This window comes from Pleurodeles waltl, chromosome 10, assembly GCF_031143425.1.
Source record: "Pleurodeles waltl isolate 20211129_DDA chromosome 10, aPleWal1.hap1.20221129, whole genome shotgun sequence".
Lineage (NCBI taxonomy): Eukaryota > Metazoa > Chordata > Amphibia > Caudata > Salamandridae > Pleurodeles > Pleurodeles waltl.
The window spans coordinates 517,953,692-517,967,039 of record NC_090449.1 but is presented as its reverse complement, the minus strand read 5'-3'; positions in this window follow the sequence as shown (position 1 = coordinate 517,967,039).

Genomic DNA, 13,348 nt, shown 5'->3' with positions numbered 1-13,348 from the left:
GTCACATGCTGCTTTTCTCCACCTTTGCCCAATAATGGTGCGGGTCCAATACAATATTGGGCAGTAAGAAGCATGTGGTGGGTTTCATAACACACTGGGGCCCGTGGGGGGCCTGGATCTTTGTTAAAAGTGATTGGTGATTTATAATCAAATACCATGGCATCTAGTTTACTGGGGATTGGAGAAATTTCTTCTCAGGACAGGCCAACTAATGGTATGTTTTCACAGCTACCCTTGCATAAGTTGACAGGCTATGGCACTATCCCTGCCCATAGTTCATACTTGATACTCTTCCAATCTGACGTTACTATCAACCTTCCGCCTGAAGCTCCCCAATATGTGGTGGTGTTAGGCAATGTGCTCCCACCTGGGAATAAAGGTTTGGAGAGTTACTCTCAACTCAAAAACAAGGTCACCTATTCGCTCAAGTTTTATTCATATGTGGCGACAAGAGTTAAGTGGATTGGCAACCTTCGAAAACCCTTTGTTGTAAATTGCGTGATCAATTTCAACCAACCCCATGGTGCAGAGTGGGTTTTGGCATCCATTAGACTGAACGATTCCACCTCTACTGTGGCACTTCCACTGGAGTTTTTCTTTAAACCAGATTTGAGGGTTAAGGAGCAAAAACAGCCCTTTTTGCTGCACCGCTCAAGGTGATTGTGGTACCGGGTCCTTTTCATCTTGAACACTGTTTGAAGATTTGCCCCACTAAGTTTACTGGACTCCATTGACTGACTCAGTCAGCCTGACTCTCCAGGCAGACCAAGGCAGGGCACTAGCGGCACTTTTATTATGAATGGTGTCCAGCCTATTTTCAATGCCCTTAGCTCGATCAGTTGTAGTCCAAGAGAGGGCTCTAGCCCAGGCCTCATTGTTATCTCCCACCATGGAACCTGCTACATATGTTGCCTTTAACTTGATTAAGTGAAACATTGCAGGATAAGTAACCTCATGGATTAATTATGTAAGAGGTGTTACAGTGACTTGGGCCCCTTCTAGCTGCATTCTGGAAGGCTATACAATATTTTTTATCCCCACAGCTGAGTCTAAGTCTGGCCAGGCTTAAATTGGTTTGGTCATTTTCATGTCCCTGACCATGCAAGGTTCTATTAGGATTGTAACTATGGAGGTCCCCAGTCTACAAGCAATTTTACTTTCTTCTGTAGGTATTCCCAAAATCCTGCTGCTGTACTTTTATAACACTAAGCAATCTCCTCAAGATATGCACAATCTGGTGATGAGGGAGTCCTTTCATAATAATGTGGAGGGAACTAAATGGGCTTCAACCCATGTCATCCTGGCATGGGAATGTATTTGTTATCTGCTCGAGACCCCTATTGCCCTCGCCAATGCGAGACAAAGATATTTGCTGGCGGAGAGCCTTCATAGGGAACATTCCTTTCGAAGTAATTTTCTAATCTCACTTCTAAATGAGTATGATTTAACCTCCTTATTTGAGAAAATAGCCCTTTCAGTCCAGTCATGGGTTAACCCAATTTTTATAGGTAGCAGGTGTGCCTCATTTATTGATTTTGTTTTTCTTTCATCCCCTATTTATCCTATGATCACTGACGTCAGCATTTATTTAAGTGATTTTAGTGATCATAATCCAGCTTGCATTACTTTTGTCTGGGGCCATTTGAGGAGGTAGTATGTCCATTGGGTTGGTGGGATTTGGGAATCTAAAAGCCAGGGTAGGGGGCTGCGGTGGAATCAGGTACATGTTGAGTGTTTTAATAGGAATCTGTCATCCAGGTGTGCGATCAAGCTTGTGATCAGCCTCCCACCCAAAGGAGGCTTTTACCACCATCGCCAGTGTAATTTCAGAGACTCTCACCCCTCAAACTAGTGTGAAGCCTTCCTCTGGCCCCTGATGATTGTTCTCTCACTTCCAGAGACCTAAAAAAGGTCCTTATGGCCAGCCCTAGAGACCCTTTTCATATGACGATCTTCTGGAAGAGATACAAGTAGATGTAGCAGCGTAAAATGCCTTAAGGGACGCCACTTGGGTTATTCTGTTGGACCCTCAGGGACACATTTATACTCTGTTTGTGCTGGATTTGCGTCATTTTTTCGATGCAAATCTGGTGCAAACTTAACTCCATATTTATACTTTGGTGCTAGACCCGTGTAGTGCCAAAATCCATGGGGTTTGCATAATTTTTAAGCGTGGACACCTACCTTGCGCTAATGATATGCAAGGTAGGCGTTCCCATCCAAAAAATGTCTCTAAGGTATTTGCGCCTTATTTCTACTCCTGCGTCAAAATGACGCACGGGAAGAGGAGGGCCTTAAAAAATGGCGCTTGACCGGAATAGGGTCAGGGCAGGCGTTAAGGGACCTGTGGGCTCATTTCCATGGTCTCTGACCATGGAAGCAGTCCACAGGTGCCCTTCCCTGCCTCCAGGGGCACCCCCTGCCACCCCTGCCCACCCCTGGAGGACACCCATGGGTGGGGGGACCCATCTACGATAAGCAGAGGTAATTTTTTTTTTTTTATTGTTAAAGTGGCATGGGGCCTATCTTGGGCCCCCCCACATGCCACTCTGCCCAATGGCCATGCCCAGGGGACAGAAGTCCCCTGGGCATGGCCATTGGGCAGGGGGCATGACTCCTGTCATTGCTAAGACAGGAGTCATTTGCATGGGGGTTGTGTGTCAAAAAATGACGCTGGTCAGGTTAGAGTCAACATTTTTGACGCTAACCTGACTTGCACCATTCTTTCACGCACAACCCCCATTCTTCCCTACGCCTCTGCTGCCCGGTTAGCATATTTTATATTGACGCTAACCAGGCCTCAGCGCCGGCTAGCATAATTCAATAATATTACTCCCGGATGGTGAGTTGGAATGGCGGTAGCCGGCATTATACTTTTTGATGCAAATCTGCGCAGATTTGCATCAAAAAGTATAAATATGGGCCTCAGTGCCTTAAGACCAGAGCAAAATTTTGGGCTATTATTAATCAACCCACTTTGGCCCCAGAGGATGCCCCTTTATTGTTATTTCATATTTCAGCATTTTGAGGGGATCTATAACGGGTGACTGGAATTTGGTTTATCAGGGTACATGCTGACATCAGAGCGGTCATAAAATCTGGCATTCCCTCTTGATGAAATCAGAAGGGACATTGGACTTCTGGCTAGAAATCAAGGCCCTGGGCCAGATGGGATTGCACCTGAGGTGAATTTGAGCGACCCTGCTTTATGAAACCCGATCTTGACATATATATTATTGCAGCCATGAAGGAGGGCCCTTCAGTTCCTTGGTCTGGTTCTATCATTGTCCCAATTCATTAAAACTGTGATACAGACAAGCCCCTGTGATGCACTGTTAGTATTGATACCTTTTCACAGGAGTGAAATGAGCACAATGTAGTTCCCTACTTCCCTGTAACTCCTATGGACCAATGAATTATCACATCTGACCCTCCGGGCCGAAGGGATGAAGCTGGACCAATCCAACACCTGTTTGCACCTGACGGACTTTGGTATGTACTCAGCTTCTACAACAAATAACAACAGTACTTAATGCTTGGATATTATTACAAGAAGTTATATGTCAAAAACACTGTTGTTTCCCCCTTGACACCTACCACATGTCCCTTCATAACTTTCATGAAGACACAGGTTCCTAGTATGCTGGAAATGAGGCGTACTAAATCTAAAAAGCAAGTTAAACTTTGATGTCACCATACATACCACATGAACTTATTGATGTATCTGAATAGGTCAGATATCTCCCCACACCCGCCTATAGTGTCTAAATAAGGAGCTACAAAAAGGGGGAAAACAAAAGTACAACACAATCTATAGTTCATCTCATACATAAATAGCAGTCAGTTCATAAGTTCATATCTTAATAGCCTTTTCACGCAGGCAATGGATGTTTTGTCCAGGAGCAGATAAATAATCAAGACTCACACGTAACAACAATACTTCCTCTTTGCGTAATACTGATGAGTTAAAAAATAATCTTTTTGGAAAACTAATGTGTATCACTTTCTCCTTTGCAGGCAATAAATGGTGAATCACCAGTTATATTTACTGTATCCATTAAATAAGTATTTGTCTTTGTATATTTTTTGTGTGAATTCAATTGTTACCGTCCTGAGAGGTTTGCGCTTGTAGGAAAGTACCCTCTTCTTTGGCATGGTTAGCCCCATTTTCTGCCTCTTGTCAGTGAGCTTGACTGAGTCTACTGGTATCCTGCTAATCAGGACCCCAGTAGTTATGCTCTCTCCCTTCAAAATGGTTGTTGGATACTGTTAATACAGTATTAAATCCACAATTGGCATACTGGTGCCCCCTTATAAGTCCCTAGTATATGGTACCTAGGTATATAGGCATTGGGGTTCCAGGGGATCCCTATGGGCTGTAGCAAATATTTTGACACCCATAGGGAGCCCATGCAAAGGCTTCTACAGGACTGCCATTGCAGCCTGTGTGAAAAAGTGTATGCACCCTTTCACTGCCATTTACACTGCACCAGGTCACTTATAAGTCACCCCTATAGCAGGCCTTCAAGCCCTGAGGGCAGGCAGCAAAGTCCATGTGTGTGTGGGTACCCCTGCACTGGCAGAGGCGCCCCCACGACTTCCAGGACCATTTTCCCAGACTTCGTGAGTGCGGGGATGCCATTTTACACGTGTACTGGACATAGGTCACTACCTACGTCCAGTACAAAATGGTAACTCCGAACATAGGCATGTTTGGTACCAAACATGTTGGAATCATACCCCAAGGCTTTTGCAAGCATTGGTTGTATGATTCCATATACTCTGAGGGCTCCTTTGAGGACCCCCAGTATTGCCATTACAACCTTCTGAGGTTTTCCAGGCAGCCCCAGCTGCTGCCACCTCACAGACATGTTTCTGCCCTCCTGTTGCTTGAGAAGCTCAAGCCCAGGAAGGCAGAACAATGGATTTCTTTTGGGAGAGGGGTGTTACACCCCCTCCCTTTGGAAATAGGTGCCCTCCTTGCATAAACCAGTCTACATCGGTTCAGGGACCCCCAGTCCCTGCTCTGATGCGAAACTGGATAAAGGAAAGGGGATTGACCACTCCCCTATCCATCACCACCCCAGGGGTGGTGCTCAGAGCTCCTCCAGAGGGTTCCTGGGTTTTGCCATCTTAGATTCAAGGTTGGTAGGGACCTCTGGGAGCATCTGAGTGGCCAGTCCCCCTCTCAGGGCTATTTAGGGTATCTCCTCTGGGTGTTTCTTCAGATTCAGATTGCAAGACTCCAGCAGGAATCCTCTGCATCCTTTACTTCATCTTCTACCAACAGGTCAACCGCTGACTGCTCCAGGAACTCTACAAAACTGCAACAAAGAAGCAAAGATGACTTCTGCAACATTGTAACTTCAGCTCCTGCCAGCAACTGCAACAGTTTCCAAGCCGTGCATCCTCAGAGGACTGCCTAGCTTCAGCCTGCACCAGAAGAACCGAAGAAATCTCAGTGGAGTGACGGAGTCACTTCCCTGTTTCAGGAGGCACCTCTCTGCAGTGACAACCTGTGGCTTGGCTTCCCACTCCAGCCAACAGGAATGGATTCAGCAACACCGATGGTGGACTAATGTGACTCCGGCAGTCCCAAAATCCAGCTGTCCAACTTTGGTGGAGGTAAAAGCTTGCCTTCCAGCAAGACAGTACCCCCATGCAATGTGTGACTTGTAGTTGCCAAGGCCTGTGTGCGACCTCCCAAGAAATTCTTCCTACACAGCTCAGCCTAGGCCCCCAGCCCTCTATCCTGCAATGCACAGCTTCCTGAGTGGTTCTTCGGCACCGTGGGAATCCTTTGTGTTGTGCTGTGTGGGCCTCCATTTGCACCTTCTTTGTCCCCAGGCTGTGGGACTCCTGTGCACACTGCCTGGTCTTCTGAGTGCTCTCTGAGATGCTGGGAGCCCCCTTTGCCTCCCCCTCCTGGGTAGAGGCCAGCAGGTCCATCCTGGTCCCGGGCAGCGCTATTTTCCACTAACCGCGTTTACCAAGGCTTGTTGGCTGAATCCAGTGACGCAAACCAGACTGCATTTATCCATCCAGCGTGGGACATCTTCTGCATCAACCAGGAACCAGCGTCTATCTTCTTTGGTGCAATACTGACTTTGTCTTCTCACCGGTGGTTCTTCTTTTGCACCTTCATCCGGGTTAGCAGGTGCTCCTGTTCTCTCTGGACTCTTCAGTGAATCTTGGACTTGGGCCCCTTCTTTCACAGCTCTTCAGATCCAGAAATCAATCGTTGGTGTCTTGCAGTCTCTTCTGGTTCTTGCACTATCTTCTATCACAACTTCTAGTGTGTTTTAGGAATCTTGCTGTGTTTTACTCCTGCTTTCCGGGGCTCTGGATTGGGGTCCACTACTTACTTTTGGTGTTTTCTTACACTCCCAGCACCCCTCTAAACACTACACTTGCCTAGGTAGGAAACCAAATTTCGCATTCCACTATTTTAGTATACGGTTTGTGTGGCCCCTATTCCCATTGCAACCTATTGTGATTTTCACTGTTTGCACTGTTTTCTGACTATTTACTTACCTGCTTTTGGTTACTAGTGTATATTGAGTGATTTATTTACCTCCTAAGGGAGTATAGTCTCCAAAGTATTTTTGGCCTTGTGTCACTACAATAAAGTACCTTTATTTTTATAACACTGAGGGGGTGATTCTGACCCCGGCGGCCTTAGACCGCCGGGGCCAGGGTCGGCGGGAGCACCGCCGACAGGCCGGCGGTGCCCCGCAGGGCATTCTGACCGCGGCGGTAAAGCCGCGGTCAGACCGGCAACACTGGCGGGCTCCCGCCAGTGTACCGCTGCCCTGTTGAATCCTCCAAGGCGGCGCAGCTAGCTGCGCCGCCGAGGGGATTCCGACCCCCCCTACCGCCATCCAGTTCCCGGCGGCCGCCCGCCAGCCCAGGGGAAAACTTGAAATACCCGCCGCGGTCTTTTGACCGCGGCGCGGTATTTTGGAGGGCGGAATTCTGGCGGGCGGCCTCCGCTGCCCGCCAGAATCAGAATCACCCCCTGAGTATTGTCTTTTCATGTGTGTGAGTACTGTGTGACTACAGTGGTATTGCAAGAGCTTTGCATGTCTCCTAGTTCAGTCTTGGCTGCTCTGCCTACAGCTACCTCTAGACAGCCTGGCTTCTAGACACTGACTACATTTCACTTATAAGGGATAACCTGACCAGGTATAAGGTGTAAGTACCTTTGGCACCCACTACAAACCAGGCCAGCCTCCTACATTGGTGGTGCAGCAGTTGGATAAGTACTTGCAATTGCCTTATCATTCTGTCACTGGTGCTTTCCATAGGAAATGGTACTCTATACTTGGGGCTATACAATGGTATACCTAGTCTTTTTACTTGCTTTTCAAAAGTATAAAAGTTAGATAAAGTAGGTATTGTCTTTCCTTTAACTTTACTCTAACTTTCTATCACAATGTCTTCCCCTGAGGCCACCCCTAGGGTTATCAAAACTAATTATGAGAATCTAAACTTTAAAAGAGAGAAGCCATGGGGTAGGGAAGAACCCTAATAAGGATTTCCTTTTAAATCTCCTTCACCAGGATGACCAGGAGCAATCTGGTAACCAGGTAGAGGAGAGAGAGAGGGATTCTTACCCATTAGAATTGAGAGAGGGTCCTGAGGATGCAGGGGAGGGTCCTTCACAAACTCTTCCCCCGGTAAACCATCTAGTGTAGCTGTCAGTGGGAGGGGGTCACACACAAGTAGAGCGCCCTTCACACCTAGAGGCCAGGTTACTAGGGTTACACCATCAAGGGAAAGATCTGCCTCTGCTCATTCCCATGTCACTTCAGTCTCAGAAGTGTCCCATGTATCCAATCCTGAGGATAACTCCCTAGACAGGAAACTCAGAAAGCTGAGATTGGAGGAGGCTAGACTGTGGCTGCAAAAGCAAAGGTTGGCCCTAAATAGGGAAGCCTTACCTGTGGAAAGGGAAAGGCAGGGTTTGGGGGTTAGTTCCCCATGGTGGCAGCAGCAATAGCAGTTTCAGGAACTATAGTGTTAGGGAGAACACATTTGACTCCTGAAATTTGCACAATATTGTTCCCCCTTAGAAGGAGGGGGTGACATCTACAAGTGATTTGCTGCACTTGAGAGGGCCTGTAAAGTTCAGAGAGTCCCTCAGATGAAGTGGGCTGCTATTCTGTGGTTGCCCTTCTCTGGCAAGGGGAAACACAGACTCCTTACTGTCAGAGAAGAGGATTCTGATAATTACGATGTTTTGAAGACAGCACTCTTGGATGGATTTGGCTTAGCAACTGAACAATATAGAATTACGTTCAGAGAAACCAGAAAAGAGAGAGTCTTCACAAGATTGGATAGATTTTGTGGACTGTTCAGTGAAGGTTTTAGAAGGTTGGTTACATGGCAGCAAAGTGTCTGATTATGAGGGTCTATATAATCTAATTCTGAGAGAGTATATTTTTAACAATTGTGTGGCTGACTTGTTGCACCAGTACTTGGTAGACTCAGATCTGACCTCTCCCCAAGAATTGGGAAAGAAGGCAGACAAATGGGTCAGTACAAGGGTGAGCAGAAAAGCTCATACAGGGGGTGACAAGGACAAGAAGAAGGATAGTAAGTCTAATGATAAGGGAGAGGACAAAGATAAAAAGTCAGAGGTAGAAAGGGCAAACCCTTGTCCACTATCCCTCACTCTCCAGAAAATTCCCCTTTTGATGAGGAGCAGTCAACTCCCTGTGCAGAACCTACACCAGAGGTGCTTCAGGCTGACACAGCCGAGCTCTTGGGTGCAGGGGGGCCTGCCAGGGAGGAACTGAGTGTGGCACAGCAAACCTGTCCCACAGTAGAGGGTGTAAGACAGCAAGCTGTCATACGAGAAGGAGGGGATGTCAGTGACTCTCACATAATTTACTGGAAGAACAATCTCCTTTAAACTGAGGCAAGGGACATTAAACCTGGTGCTACCAGGAGACTGGTCATTCCCTTGCAGTATAGGAATTCCTCCTAACACTGGCACATAACATTCTCCTTGCTGGACATCTGGGGCAAAGCAAAACATGGGGCAGACTGGTCCCTCACTTTCACTGCCTCACATGTCAGAAAACATTAAACAGTTTTGTCGCTCTTGTGTCACTTGCCAGGCCAGTGGCAAGACCCGCAGCACTCCAAAGGCCCCTTTGATCCCACTGCCTGTGGTTGGGGTACCCTTTGAGAGGTTTGAAGTTGATATTGTTGGCCCCTTCGACCCTCAAACTGCTCCCGGAAACAGATTAATCTTGGTGGTAGTGGACCATGCCACTAGATATCCAGAAGCTATCCCTCTAAGGACCACTATAGCTCCTGCAGTGGCATAGGCCCTACTGGGAATATTTTCCAGGGTGGACTTCCCCAAAGAGGTAGTATCAGACAGGGGTAGCAACTTCATGTCTGCATACTTAAAGGCAATGTGGAAGGATTGTGGTGTAACATATAAATTCACCACACCCTATCATCCACAGACCAATGGATTGGTTGAGAGGTTTAACAAAACTCTCAAAGGCATGATCATGGGACTCTCTGGAAAGCTCAGGAGGAAATAGGATGTCCTACTGCCATGCCTCCTTTTTACCTACAGGGAGGTACCCCAGAAGGGAGTGGGCTACAGCCCATTTGAACTTCTTTTTGGTCACCCTTTTAGAGGGCCACTTGCACTTGTCAAAGATGGGTGGGAGCAACCCTTGAAGCCCCTTAAACAAGACATTGTGGATTATGTGCTTGGTCTAAGATCAAGAATGGCTGAATACATGAAAAAGGCTACTAAAAACCTTCAGGCAAGCCAAGAGTTACAGAAACAATGGCATGACCAGAAGGCTGTCCTGACTGAGTACCACCCAGGACAGACAGTGTGGGTATTGGAGCCTGTGGCACCAAGAGCACTCCAAGACAAATGGAGTGGTCCACATCTCAAAGTGGAGAAGAAGGTTGAGGTCACCTATTTGGTGGGCCTAGACACTCCCAGAAGTCCTCTAAGAGTACTTCATTTGAACCGCCTGAAACCCTAGTATGATAGGGCAGACTTTACCCTACTCATGGCCACTGATGAGTGGCAGGAGGAAGAGAGTGACCCTGTCCCTGACCTCTTCTCCAACACTGCAGCTGATAACTCAGTGGAAGGAGTTGTCCTTGCAGACTGCTTTACAGCAGAGCAAAAGAAGGATGGCAAGAACCTCCTAGGTCAGTTTTCTGATCTCTTTTCACTTACACCTGGTCAGACCACTTGGTGTGAGTATATCATAGATACTGGAGACAGTTTACCTGTCAAAAGTAAGATTTATATGCACCCTGACCATGTCATAGACTGTATTAAATCTGAAGTTCAGAAGATGTTGGACTTAGGAGTGATTGAGCACTCAGATAGCCCCTGGGCCAGCCCAGTGGTGCTAGTACCAAAACCTCACTTCCAGAATGGGAAAAAGAATATGAGGTTTTGTGTTGATTATAGAGGGCTCCACGCAGTCAACAAGACTGATCTCACCCTACACCCAGGGCAGAGGAGCTGATTGATACACTGGCATCTGCCAAGTAACAGAGCACTTTTGACTTCACTGCAGGGTATTGGCAGATCAAGCTATCAGAAGAGGCTAAACCCAAAACTGCATGCTCAACCATTGGAGGGCATTACCAATTTATAGTTATGCCCTTTGGCCTGAAGAATACACCTGCCACTTTCCAAAGGCTGGTGAATACAGTTCTCCAAGGTCGGGAAGCATTCAATGCAGCATATCTAGATGATCTTGCTGTATTTAGCTCCTCCAGGGATGACCACCTGGTCCACCTGTGGAAAGTTTTGGAGGCCCTGCAAAAGGCAGGCTTCACTATCAAGGCTTCAAAGTGCCTATTGGGCAGTGGAATTTAGTTTATTTGTCCACCTGTGGAAAGTTTTGGAGGCCCTGCAAAAGGTAGGCTTCACTATCAAGGCTTCAAAGTGCCAGATAGGGCAGGGGAAGGTGGTTTATCTGGGCCACCTAGTTGGTGGGGAACAGATTGAACCACTACAGGTGAAAATCCAGACTATTTTAGACTGGTCTCCCCCTTACTACTCAGACCCAGGTCGGAGCCTTTCTTGGTCTTGCTGGGTATTACACAAGGTTCATTAAGAACTATGGCTCCATTTTTGCCCCTCTTAATAACCTCACATCAAAGAAAATGCTCAAGAAGGTATTATGGACAGCCAGCTGTCAAAAAGCTTTTGAGGAGCTTAAGCAGGCGATGTGTACTGTACCTGTCCTAAAAAGCCCAAACTATTCTAAGAAGTTAATTGTCCAGACAGATGCTTCTAAGGTAGGGGTTGGGGCAGTGTTATCACAACTTACCTTAGAGGGCCAGGATCAACTTGTTGCTTACATTAGTAGAAGGTTGACCCCTAGAGAAAAGCGTTGGTCAGCCATAGAGAGGGAGGCCTTTGCTGTGGTCTGGGCCCTGAAGAATCTAAGACCCTACTTGTTTGAGACTCAATTCATAGTTCAGACAGACCACAAACATCTCTTATGGTTAAAACAGATGAAAGGAATAAACCCTAAATTATTGGGGTGGTCCATTTCCCTACAGGGTAATGACTTTACAGTAGAACATAGACCTAGGAGTAAGCACTCCAGTGCAGATGGACTCTCCAGATAGTTCCACTTAGACAATGAAGATTCATCTGGGCAAGGTTAGCCTCATTGCCCCTCGTTTTGGGGGTGTTGTGTAGGAAAGTACCCTCTTTTTGGCATGTTACTCCCAATTTCTGCCTGATGTCAGTGTGTTTATGACGGTGTCATTGGGATCCTGCTAGTTAGGACCCCAGTGCTCATGGTTTATGACCTGCTTGTCAGTGGGTTTCACTGTTTTCTAAATTGTCACTGGAGTCCTGCTAGTCAGGACCCCAGTGCTCATGCTCTCTCTGTTTCTAAATGTGTCCCTACATTATGATAACTCAGTATTGCACTCTAAATTGACATATTAGTCCCCCCTTATAAGTCCCTAGTATATGGTACCTATGTACCCAGGGCATTGGGGTTCCAGGGGATCCTCATGGCCTGCAGCATTTATTTTGTCACCCATAAGGAGACCATACAAAGGCTTCTACAGGACTGCCATTGCAGCCTGGATGAAATAGTGCATGCACTATTTCACAGCCATTTTCACTGTACCAGGTCACTTATAAGTCACCTATAGATCAGGTCTTCCAACCCTGAAGGCTGGGTGCAAAGTACCTGTGTCTGATAGCACCCCTGCACTAGCATAGGTACCCCCACGTCGTACAGGCCCATTTTCCTGGAGTTTGTGAGTGTGAGGATGCCATTTTAAGTGTGCACTAAACAGAAGTCAATACATATGTACAGATTCACAATGGTAACTCCGAATATGGCCATGTACGATGTCTAGCAACTGGGAATTGTACCTCAATACTGATTCCAGTATTGGTTGCACAATTCCATGCACTCTGGGGGCTCCACAGTGGACCCCTCCGTACTGCCATACCAGCCTTCTGAGGTTTTCAATGAAACCACAGTTGCTGCCACCTCACAGACAGGTTTCTGCCCTCCTGGGGCTTGAACAGCACAATCCCAGGTAGGCAAAGCAATACATTTCCTTTAGGAGAGGGGTGTTACACCCTCTCCCTTTGGAAATAGGTTTTACAGGCATGGGAGGGGTATCCTCCCAGAGCATCTGGAAATGCTTTGAAGGGTACAGATGGTGCCCTCCTTTCATAATCCAGTCTACACTGGTTCAGGGACCCCCAGTCCCTGCTCTGGCGCAAAACTGGACAAAGGAAAGGGGAGTGACCACAACCCTGTCCATCACCACCCCAGGGGTGGTGCCCAGAGCTCCTCCAGAGTGTCCCTGGGTTTTGCCATCTTGGATTCCAAGGTGGTGGGGAGCATCTGAGTGGCCAGTGCCAGCAGGTGATGTCCGAGAACCCTCCTGATAAGTGCTTAACTGGTTAGGTGATCAATCTCCTTCTCAAGGCTATTTAGGGTCTCTCCTCTGGGTGTTTCTTCAGATTCAGATTGCAAGACTCCACAGGAATCCTCTGCATCCTTTACTTCATCTTCTACCGATGGATCAACTGCTAACTGTTCCAGGAACTCTACAAAAGTGCATCAAAAAAGCAAAGATGACTTCTGCAACATTGTAACTTCAGCTCCTGCCAGCAACTGCAACAGTTTCCGGGTCATGCATCCTCCAAGGACTGCCTGTCTTCAGCGTGCACCACAAGAACCAAAGGAATTTCCTGTGGAGTGACGAAGTCACTTTCCTGCTTCAACAGGCACCTCTCTGCAGCGACGACTGGTGGCTTGGGTCCCCTCTCCAGTTGACAGATGTGGATCCAGCAACACGG